This window comes from Pleurodeles waltl, chromosome 12, assembly GCF_031143425.1.
Source record: "Pleurodeles waltl isolate 20211129_DDA chromosome 12, aPleWal1.hap1.20221129, whole genome shotgun sequence".
Taxonomy (NCBI): domain Eukaryota; kingdom Metazoa; phylum Chordata; class Amphibia; order Caudata; family Salamandridae; genus Pleurodeles; species Pleurodeles waltl.
In genome coordinates, this window is record NC_090451.1 from 105,524,721 (window position 1) to 105,536,842 (window position 12,122).

Consider the following 12,122-nt stretch of genomic DNA (forward strand, 5'->3'; position numbering starts at 1 on the left):
TGGCCCATACGGGGATCGAACCCGCGACCTTGGCATTATTAGCACCGCGCTCTAACCAACTGAGCTAACCAGCCATGAGTACTAAAGATATCCGTTTTCCATGTAATGCAGATAGATAGGAGAGGTGGTCTCACTATCGCAATTCCTTCATACTTTTCTCCTTCCGCCCCCTGTCTGGATTACAATAACAAGAGCTGTGGAGTGCTGCACGCCAGCCTCAGTGCCTCTTCTTTCACTCAATCTCACTGTGTGCTGTGATATCTTTGTAACATCGCTTGTTGCCGGAAAAAAAGGAAAGGATGGATAGTATTTTTATTCTTTTACAACAAAACCCAAAATGCATCGGCTTGCTTTGTCATTAAGTTTACAAGGCCAGCTGCTTTTGAGATATTATAATTATAGTGGTTATTCGGCGTTGGAGGTAAGAGAGTTTTTTTTAGGTCTGGCCGTTCCTTCTGCTTCAAATTACTTGAGCTCATGTCACAAAGTAACAACAAAACATAGCCAACGGTTCGTTGCTCAAGCCTTCCGTACTGCGCCTTCCCATGTCTCTCCTGCCGACCACAGTGCAGGAAATCTGAGTTTGCATTTGCGCGAAGAGACGTACAACACAAGAAGGCGCGCTTTTGTGCGCCGGGCACCACCCGGCCTGTGCATTCCTCACTGTCGTGAGATCAGTTTACTCAGCAGAGCATGACGCTGCAATTGGTTAGTAGGGCAGGCCTAACCAGAATAGTATATTTGGGGTCATGTATTTGATTGCATTTTTAAAACAGTAACAGAACTTAACTGCAATGTTTAAATAGGTCTAGACATATTTAAACAGTGTCAATTTAATAGCAGAATTGTGGACAATTCAGAGGGGAGGCACCAATGTTTTTTTTTCCCATTGGGTGGATGCGGCATTAAAGAGTTTGAAGACCACTGGTCTAAGTGGACACTAATATACCTGGATGCTCCTGAATCCTCGCAACAGATGCCAGCAAACCAGGCTGGAGAGCTACTGTGTTGGACTGATCCTGTCGATTCAAGTGGTCTTTCCTAGAGAGTCGGAGGTCATGGAAATAGATGGAGTTGATGGTAATCTACAGGGCTTTGAAGTTTTCCCATCATCATCTGTCTCAAAAAAATGTGCTAGTAAAGACAGAGAATAAGGTAGCTGTCTTTTACATTAACCAACAGTGAAGCATGCATTCAAAATCCTTCAATGCAATCGCAGAACAATTGGGTTATTGGGCAGAGATCAACCTGTTTCACACGTCGGCAGTACACATCAAGGGCACCGACAATGTGATGGCAGACAGCTGGAGGTTTCCAAATTTGCTGGAGTTGACGTTATCCAGGTCGTTGTTTTGAGAGATATGCCGAGAGTTTGTGAAACCCTTTCTGGATCTCTTTTCAAACAAGGACAATGCTCATCTTTGTCGATTCTGATCCAGGCTTCCGGAACAAGGAGCCTAGATAGTGGACGTATTGGTGATAAAGTGGCTGAGAAGTCTCCTTTATACATTCCCCCACTTTTTATTGATCCAGATGGTTCTCTTCAAGTCTCAGCAGGGGGGAGGGAACCTTATTCTTGTGGGCCCTTATTGGCCAGAGATGTCATGGTTTCCTCTTCTGAACCCCTGGCTCTTCTACCTCCTTGGGTACTGCTCAAGTGTGTCTCTCTCAGAACGTCGTCCCTGACCTTCTTGCTCCAACTCACTCTATCACTTTGGAGGTTGAGAAGTCTGGACTGCTAGCAAAGGGTCTTTCCTCTTCCTTAGTGGAGTTAATTCAGCACTCCAGCAGGCCTTCTACTTCGAAGTCTTACTCAAAGAACTGGAAGTCTTTTGAGACGTGATGTTCAGCTCATGATCTTTTGGCACCTACCTGTAGTTTGTCTGCTATTTTGCATTTTCTTCTGAATGGGTTTCACTTGAATCTCTTTCCACTCTGAAAGCTCATTGCTTTGCGATAAAGGTTTTTAGGGACTTTTCTGTACCTTCGTCGATGTTACAGTCTTTGGTGTCTAGACTGTTCTGATCTTTTGTCAATTGTAAGACCAGTTGAAAATTCCCTTTTCTCCAACTCAGAATCTTCTTACTCTTTTATAGGCTTTGCAATTTTATCTATTTGAGGATCTGGATACTGTAGACATAAAGATTGTTTCCTATAAAGTTATTTTCCTATTTCCTATCACCTTGCTGAGAACAATTGGGGAGCTGGGAGCCTTAAAATGCTGTCCTCTCTTCATTTGATACTTTGGAAGATATTTTAACTTTAAGGCCTAGCCTTACCTTTGCTGCAAAGGTTAAGTCTATTTTTGATAGATCTTAGGAAATAATTCTTCCTTCTTTCATTCCCTCTCCTTCCTCTCCGGAGGAACATTTTCTGAATACACTTGATGTTTAAAGAGCTCTTTTCATTTATGTCACCAGGCCTCTGCAGTTCAGGAAAACCGACTCCTTGTTTGTGACTTTTGGACAGCCTGGAAAAGACAAGAAGGTGACTTTTATGACTCTGAGTAGGTGGATTAAGTTGTCAATTTTTCTGGCTTTGCAAGGCTTTTTAGAATATCTTCCAGTTCAGGGATGGTCTACGAGAGGAATGGCCACCTCCTGGGTTGAATTCCAGTGAGTAACAATCTAGGAAATTCCTAGGGTGGCTACTTGGTCCTCAGAGCATACATTTGTCAAGCATTATGGCTTAATAATTTTTCTGTTTTGCATTTGAGTACCAATGTTTTGAACTCTGCATTACCCTTAGTCCATCTTGTCTTTGTCACAAACATTACATCCTGCCCACCTTCCCATCAGTCCTTTGGCAAGGGCTTGGCACCCAGGTTGGGTGCATGGGGCTAGCATTTAAGGATCCTCCTGTTCTTTCTTCCTGTTGGAAGGTGACATCACCTTACTTTGTAATGACTGTCACAAGGACGCAATGGACTAAGGCTAATGAAGATTACCAATAAGTAACCAACGCATCACCACTCTTTCTGAATGTGCGTGGCTCATTCCGCAGCACTAGTTCTTTGTATGATTCCTGGATTTTCAGAAGCCCTTTGATGGCAGCACCCCCACACTGAAAATAGTTTCAGCACCACTGTACAAGGGTCAGTTGTCATGCTCATCTGCGGCGTAAATTTGCATTGAAGTAGTCTAACTCCCCAGGCCTTGTCTTTTGCTCAATTTGCCTTTGTGAGTTTTCTCTCAATCACTGTCGACTTCCTTTGATCTTTCTTTCTTCTTTTACTTCACCTTCGCCTTCAGTGTATCTTTCGGCCCTCTTAAGAGACACACCCCCTTGTAGCCACTTCTATACTTCTGTCACCTAATTATTTTCCTATCCTTTCCCCTGTAACATTGCTGATCCTAGCTATAGCATCACTATCCAGAATCTGTTCACCTGAGTTATGTTCCTCTTATCCCCACGCATCTAATAATCAGCTCTTGGTCTCCCTCCACCTCTCACGAGACATAGTCTGAGGCAGTGTCTCCATCTTGGAGAGACAATCCCTTGCACTTGTGTTGTTCTACTGGCGCTGCCGGCTTGAGCTTTGGTCAGCAGTGGCAAAAGAAGGACTAATGGAAAGTGAACGTATACTGGAGCAACAGAGTGTATGGATTTATAAGAGCTTGATTAAATGAGAAAAAAAGAGTTTAGTTGAGAGAAAAAATGCAACCTGGCCCGTACGGGGATCGAACCCGCGACCTTGGCATTATTAGCACCACGCTCTAACCAACTGAACTAACCGGCCATGAGTACTAAAGATATCCTTTTTCCATGTAATGCAGATAGATAGAAGAGTTGGTCACACTATCGCAATTCCTTCATATTTTTCTCCTTCAGCCCCCTGTCTGGATTACAATAACAAGAGCTGTGGAGTGCTGCACGCCAGCCTCAGTGCCTCTTCTTTCACTCAATCTCACTGTGTGCTGTGATATCTTTGTAACATCGCTTGTTGCCGGAAAAAAAGGAAAGGATGGATAGTATTTTTATTCTTTTACAACCAAACCCAAAATGCATCGGCTTGCTTGCTCATTAAGTTTACAAGGCCAGCTGCTTTTGAGATATTATAATTATAGTGGTTATTCGGCGTTGGAGGTAAGAGAGTTTTTTTTAGGTCTGGCCGTTCCTTCTGCTTTAAATTACTTGAGCTCATGTCAACAAAGTAACAACAAAACATAGCCAACGGTTCGTTGCTCAAGCCTTCCCTACTGCGCCTTCCCATGTCTCTCCTGCCGACCACAGTGCAGGAAATCTGAGTTTGCATTTGCGCGAAGAGACGTACAACACAAGAAGGCGCGCTTTTGTGCGCCGGGCACCACCCGGCCTGTGCATTCCTCACTGTCGTGAGATCAGTTTACTCAGCAGAGCATGACGCTGCAATTGGTTAGTAGGGCAGGCCTGACCAGAATAGTATATTTGGGGTCATGTATTTGATTGCATTTTTAAAACAGTAACAGAACTTAACTGCAATGTTTAAATAGGTCTAGACATATTTAAACAGTGTCAATTTAATAGAAGAATTGTGGACAATTCAGAGAGGAGGCACCAATGTTTTTTTTTCCCATTGGGTGGATGCGGCATTAAAGAGTTTGAAGACCACTGGTCTAAGTGGACACTAATACACCTGGATTCTCCTGAATTCCTCGCAACAGATGCCAGCAAACCTGACTGGAGAGCTACTGTGTTGGACTGATCCTGTCGATTCAAGTGGTCTTTCCTAGAGAGTCGGAGGTCATGGAAATAGATGGAGTTGATGGTAATCTTCAGGGCTTTGAAGTTTTCCCATCATCATCTGTCTCAAAAAAATGTGCTAGTAAAGACAGAGAATAAGGTAGCTGTCTTTTACATTAACCAACAGTGAAGCATGCATTCAAAATCCCTCAATGCAATAGCAGAACAATTGGGTTATTGGGCAGAGATCAAACTGTTGCACACGTCGGCAGTACACATCAAGGGCACCGACAATGTGATGGCAGACAGCTGGAGGTTTCCAAATTTGCTGGAGTTGACGTTATCCAGGTCGTTGTTTTGAGAGATATGCAGAGAGTTTGTGAAACCCTTTCTGGATCTCTTTTCAAACAAGGACAATGCTCATCTTTGTCGATTCTGATCCAGGCTTCCGGAACAAGGAGCCTAGGTAGTGGACGTATTGGTGATAAAGTGGCTGAGAAGTCTCCTTTATACATTCCCCCACTTTTTATTGATCCAGATGGTTCTCTTCAAGCCTCAGCAGGGGGGAGGGAACATTATTCTTGTGGGCCCTTATTGGCCAGAGATGTCATGGTTTCCTCTTCTGAACCCCTGGCTCTTCTACCTCCTTGGGTACTGCTCAAGTGTGTCTCTCTCAGAACGTCGTCCCTGACCTTCTTGCTCCAACTCACTCTATCGCTTTGGAGGTTGAGAAGTCTGGACTGCTAGCAAAGAGTCTTTCCTCTTCCTAGTGGAGTTAATTCAGCACTCCAGCAGGCCTTCTACTTCGAAGTCTTACTCAAAGAACTGGAAGTCTTTTGAGACGTGATGTTCTGCTCATGATCTTTTGGCACCTACCTGTAGTTTGTCTGCTATTTTGCATTTTCTTCTGAATGGGTTTCACTTGAATCTCTTTCCACTCTGAAAGCTCATTGCTTTGCGATAAAGGTTTTTAGGGACTTTTCTGTACCTTCGTCGATGTTACAGTCTTTGGTGTCTAGACTGTTCTGATCTTTTGTCAATTGTAAGACCAGTTGAAAAATCCCTTTTCTCCAACTCAGAATCTTCCTACTCTTTTATAGGCTTTGCAATTTTATCTCTTTGAGGATCTGGATACTGTAGACATAAAGATTGTTTCCTATAAAGTTATTTTCCTATTTCCTATCACCTTGCTGAGAACAATTGGGGAGCTGGGAGCCTTAAAATGCTGTCCTCTCTTCATTTGATACTTTGGAAGATGGGGTAACTTTAAGGCCTAGCCTTACCTTTGCTGCAAAGGTTAAGTCTATTTTTGATAGATCTTAGGAAATAATTCTTCCTTCTTTCATTCCCTCTCCTTCCTCTCCGGAGGAACATTTGCTGAATACACTTGATGTTTAAAGAGCTCTTTTCATTCATGTCACCAGGCCTCTGCAGTTCAGGAAAACCGCCTCCTTGTTTGTGACTTTTGGACAGGCTGGAAAAGACAAGAAGGTGACTTTTATGACTCTGAGTAGGTGGATTAAGTTGTCAATTTTTCTGGCTTTGCAAGGCTTTTTAGAATATCTTCCAGTTCAGGGATGGTCTACGAGAGGAATGGCCACCTCCTGGGTTGAATTCCAGTGAGTAACAATCTAGGAAATTCCTAGGGTGGCTACTTGGTCCTCAGAGCATACATTTGTCAAGCATTATGGCTTAATAATTTTTCTGTTTTGCATTTGAGTACCAATGTTTTGAACTCTGCATTACCCTTAGTCCATCTTGTCTTTGTCACAAACATTACATCCTGCCCACCTTCCCATCAGTCCTTTGGCAAGGGCTTGGCACCCAGGTTGGGTGCATGGGGCTAGCATTTAAGGATCCTCCTGTTCTTTCTTCCTGTTGGATGGTGACATCACCTTACGTTGTAATGACTGTCACAAGGACGCAATGGACTAAGGCTAATGAAGATTACCAATAAGTAACCAACGCATCACCATTCTTTCTGAATGTGCGTGGCTCATTCCGCAGGACTTGTTCTTTGTATGATTCCTGGATTTTCAGAAGCCCTTTGATGGCAGCACCCCCACACTGAAAATTGTTTCAGCACCACTGTACAAGGGTCAGTTGTCATGCTCATCTGCGGCGTAAAGTTGCATTGAAGTAGTCTAACTCCCCAGGCCTTGTCTTTTGCTCAATTTGCCTTTGTGAGTTTTCTCTCAATCACTGTCGACTTCCTTTGATCTTTCTTTCTTCTTTTACTTCACCTTCGCCTTCAGTGTATCTTTCGGCCCTCTTAAGAGACACACCCCCTTGTAGCCACTTCTATACTTCTGTCACCTAATTATTTTCTTATCCTTTCCCCTGTAACGTTGCTGATCCTAGCTATAGCATCACTATCCAGAATCTGTTCACCTGAGTTATGTTCCTCTTATCCCCACGCATCTAATAATCAGCTCTTGGTCTCCCTCCACCTCTCACGAGACATAGTCTGAGGCAGTGTCTCCATCTTGGAGAGACAATCCCTTGCACTTGTGTTGTTCTACTGGCGCTGCCGGCTTGAGCTTTGGTCAGCAGTGGCAAAAGAAGGACTAATGGAAAGTGAACGTATACTGGAGCAACAGAGTGTATGGATTTATAAGAGCTTGATTAAATGAGAAAAAAAGAGTTTAGTTGAGAGAAAAAATGCAACCTGGCCCGTACGGGGATCGAACCCGCCACCTTGGCATTATTAGCACCACGCTCTAACCAACTGAACTAATCGGCCATGAGTACTAGAGATATCCTTTTTCCATGTAATGCAGATAGATAGAAGAGTTGGTTCACTATCGCAATTCCTTCATATTTTTCTCCTTCCGCCCCCTGTCTGGATTACAATAACAAGAGCTGTGGAGTGCTGCACGCCAGCCTCAGTGCCTCTTCTTTCACTCAATCTCACTGTGTGCTGTGATATCTTTGTAACATCGCTTGTTGCCGGAAAAAAAGAAAAGGATGGATAGTATTTTTATTCTTTTACAACCAAACCCAAAATGCATCGGCTTGCTTGCTCATTAAGTTTACAAGGCCAGCTGCTTTTGAGATATTATAATTATAGTGGTTATTCGGCGTTGGAGGTAAGAGAGTTTTTTTTAGGTCTGGCCGTTCCTTCTGCTTTAAATTACTTGAGCTCATGTCAACAAAGTAACAACAAAACATAGCCAACGGTTCGTTGCTCAAGCCTTCCCTACTGCGCCTTCCCATGTCTCTCCTGCCGACCACAGTGCAGGAAATCTGAGTTTGCATTTGCGCGAAGAGACGTACAACACAAGAAGGCGCGCTTTTGTGCACCGGGCACCACCCGGCCTGTGCATTCCTCACTGTCGTGAGATCAGTTTACTCAGCAGAGCATGACGCTGCAATTGGTTAGTAGGGCAGGCCTGACCAGAATAGTATATTTGGGGTCATGTATTTGATTGCATTTTTAAAACAGTAACAGAACTTAACTGCAATGTTTAAATAGGTCTAGACATATTTAAACAGTGTCAATTTAATAGAAGAATTGTGGACAATTCAGAGGGGAGGCACCAATGTTTTTTTTTCCCATTGGGTGGATGCGGCATTAAAGAGTTTGAAGACCACTGGTCTAAGTGGACAGTAATACACCTGGATTCTCCTGAATTCCTCGCAACAGATGCCAGCAAACCTGACTGGAGAGCTACTGTGTTGGACTGATCCTGTCGATTCAAGTGGTCTTTCCTAGAGAGTCGGAGGTCATGGAAATAGATGGAGTTGATGGTAATCTTCAGGGCTTTGAAGTTTTCCCATCATCATCTGTCTCAAAAAAATGTGCTAGTAAAGACAGAGAATAAGGGAGCTGTCTTTTACATTAACCAACAGTGAAGCATGCATTCAAAATCCCTCAATGCAATAGCAGAACAATTGGGTTATTGGGCAGAGATCAAACTGTTGCACACGTCGGCAGTACACATCAAGGGCACCGACAATGTGATGGCAGACAGCTGGAGGTTTCCAAATTTGCTGGAGTTGACGTTATCCAGGTCGTTGTTTTGAGAGATATGCAGAGAGTTTGTGAAACCCTTTCTGGATCTCTTTTCAAACAAGGACAATGCTCATCTTTGTCGATTCTGATCCAGGCTTCCGGAACAAGGAGCCTAGGTAGTGGACGTATTGGTGATAAAGTGGCTGAGAAGTCTCCTTTATACATTCCCCCACTTTTTATTGATCCAGATGGTTCTCTTCAAGCCTCAGCAGGGGGGAGGGAACCTTATTCTTGTGGGCCCTTATTGGCCAGAGATGTCATGGTTTCCTCTTCTGAACCCCTGGCTCTTCTACCTCCTTGGGTACTGCTCAAGTGTGTCTCTCTCAGAACGTCGTCCCTGACCTTCTTGCTCCAACTCACTCTATCGCTTTTGAGGTTGAGAAGTCTGGACTGCTAGCAAAGGGTCTTTCCTCTTCCTTAGTGGAGTTAATTCAGCACTCCAGCAGGCCTTCTACTTCGAAGTCTTACTCAAAGAACTGGAAGTCTTTTGAGACGTGATGTTCTGCTCATGATCTTTTGGCACCTACCTGTAGTTTGTCTGCTATTTTGCATTTTCTTCTGAATGGGTTTCACTTGAATCTCTTTCCACTCTGAAAGCTCATTGCTTTGCGATAAAGGTTTTTAGGGACTTTTCTGTACCTTCGTCGATGTTACAGTCTTTGGTGTCTAGACTGTTCTGATCTTTTGTCAATTGTAAGACCAGTTGAAAAATCCCTTTTCTCCAACTCAGAATCTTCCTACTCTTTTATAGGCTTTGCAATTTTATCTCTTTGAGGATCTGGATACTGTAGACATAAAGATTGTTTCCTATAAAGTTATTTTCCTATTTCCTATCACCTTGCTGAGAACAATTGGGGAGCTGGGAGCCTTAAAATGCTGTCCTCTCTTCATTTGATACTTTGGAAGATGGGGTAACTTTAAGGCCTAGCCTTACCTTTGCTGCAAAGGTTAAGTCTATTTTTGATAGATCTTAGGAAATAATTCTTCCTTCTTATATTCCCTCTCCTTCCTCTCGGGAGGAACATTTGCTGAATACACTTGATGTTTAAAGAGCTCTTTTCATTCATGTCACCAGGCCTCTGCATTTCAGGAAAACCGACTCCTTGTTTGTGACTTTTGGACAGCCTGGAAAAGACAAGAAGGTGACTTTTATGACTCTGAGTAGGTGGATTAAGTTGTCAATTTTTCTGGCTTTGCAAGGCTTTTTAGAATATCTTCCAGTTCAGGGATGGTCTACGAGAGGAATGGCCACCTCCTGGGTTGAATTCCAGTGAGTAACAATCTAGGAAATTCCTAGGGTGGCTACTTGGTCCTCAGAGCATACATTTGTCAAGCATTATGGCTTAATAATTTTTCTGTTTTGCATTTGAGTACCAATGTTTTGAACTCTGCATTACCCTTAGTCCATCTTGTCTTTGTCACAAACATTACATCCTGCCCACCTTCCCATCAGTCCTTTGGCAAGGGCTTGGCACCCAGGTTGGGTGCATGGGGCTAGCATTTAAGGATCCTCCTGTTCTTTCTTCCTGTTGGAAGGTGACATCACCTTACGTTGTAATGACTGTCACAAGGACGCAATGGACTAAGGCTAATGAAGATTACCAATAAGTAACCAACGCATCACCATTCTTTCTGAATGTGCGTGGCTCATTCCGCAGGACTTGTTCTTTGTATGATTCCTGGATTTTCAGAAGCCCTTTGATGGCAGCACCCCCACACTGAAAATTGTTTCAGCACCACTGTACAAGGGTCAGTTGTCATGCTCATCAGCGGCGTAAATTTGCATTGAAGTAGTCTAACTCCCCAGGCCTTGTCTTTTGCTCAATTTGCCTTTGTGAGTTTTCTCTCAATCACTGTCGACTTCCTTTGATCTTTCTTTCTTCTTTTACTTCACCTTCGCCTTCAGTGTATCTTTCGGCCCTCTTAAGAGACACACCCCCTTGTAGCCACTTCTATACTTCTGTCACCTAATTATTTTCCTATCCTTTCCCCTGTAATGTTGCTGATCCTAGCTATAGCATCACTATCCAGAATCTGTTCACCTGAGTTATGTTCCTCTTATCCCCACGCATCTAATAATCAGCTCTTGGTCTCCCTCCACCTCTCACGAGACATAGTCTGAGGCAGTGTCTCCATCTTGGAGAGACAATCCCTTGCACTTGTGTTGTTCTACTGGCGCTGCCGGCTTGAGCTTTGGTCAGCAGTGGCAAAAGAAGGACTAATGGAAAGTGAACGTATACTGGAGCAACAGAGTGTATGGATTTATAAGAGCTTGATTAAATGAGAAAAAAAGAGTTTAGTTGAGAGAAAAAATGCAACCTGGCCCGTACGGGGATCGAACCCGCGACCTTGGCATTATTAGCACCACGCTCTAACCAACTGAACTTACCGGCCATGAGTACTAAAGATATCCTTTTTCCATGTAATGCAGATAGATAGAAGAGTTGGTCACACTATCGCAATTCCTTCATATTTTTCTCCTTCCGCCCCCTGTCTGGATTACAATAGCAAGAGCTGTGGAGTGCTGCACGCCAGCCTCAGTGCCTCTTCTTTCACTCAATTTCACTGTGTGCTGTGATATCTTTGTAACATCGCTTGTTGCCGGAAAAAAAGGAAAGGATGGATAGTATTTTTATTCTTTTACAACAAAACCCAAAATGCATCGGCTTGCTTGCTCATTAAGTTTACAAGGCCAGCTGCTTTTGAGATATTATAATTATAGTGGTTATTCGGCGTTGGAGGTAAGAGAGTTTTTTTTAGGTCTGGCCGTTCCTTCTGCTTCAAATTACTTGAGCTCATGTCAACAAAGTAACAACAAAACATAGCCAACGGTTCGTTGCTCAAGCCTTCCCTACTGCGCCTTCCCATGTCTCTCCTGCCGACCACAGTGCAGGAAATCTGAGTTTGCATTTGCGCGAAGAGACGTACAACACAAGAAGGCGCGCTTTTGTGCGACGGGCACCACCCGGCCTGTGCATTCCTCACTGTCGTGAGATCAGTTTACTCAGCAGAGCATGACGCTGCAATTGGTTAGTAGGGCAGGCCTGACCAGAATAGTATATTTGGGGTCATGTATTTGATTGCATTTTTAAAACAGTAACAGAACTTAACTGCAATGTTTAAATAGGTCTAGACATATTTAAACAGTGTCAATTTAGTAGAAGAATTGTGGACAATTCAGAGGGGAGGCACCAATGTTTTTTTTTCCCATTGGGTGGATGCGGCATTAAAGAGTTTGAAGACCACTGGTCTAAGTGGACACTAATACACCTGGATGCTCCTGAATTCCTCGCAACAGATGCCAGCAAACCTGGCTGGAGAGCTACTGTGTTGGACTGATCCTGTCGATTCAAGTGGTCTTTCCTAGAGAGTCGGAGGTCATGGAAATAGATGGAGTTGATGGTAATCTTCAGGGCTTTGAAGTTTTCCCATCATCATCTGTCTC

General features: G+C 43.6%; 2 non-coding genes across 2 annotated transcripts; both read right to left on the reverse strand.

The window, feature by feature from the left end:
* On the reverse strand, positions 1 to 74 carry TRNAI-AAU (transfer RNA isoleucine (anticodon AAU)). The gene has a single exon. It is a non-coding gene; the product is annotated as a tRNA-Ile (tRNA).
* Positions 75 to 3,665: 3,591 nt separating this feature from the next.
* TRNAI-AAU (transfer RNA isoleucine (anticodon AAU)) lies at positions 3,666 to 3,739 on the reverse strand. The gene has a single exon. It is a non-coding gene; the product is annotated as a tRNA-Ile (tRNA).
* Positions 3,740 to 12,122: the final 8,383 nt, after the last annotated feature.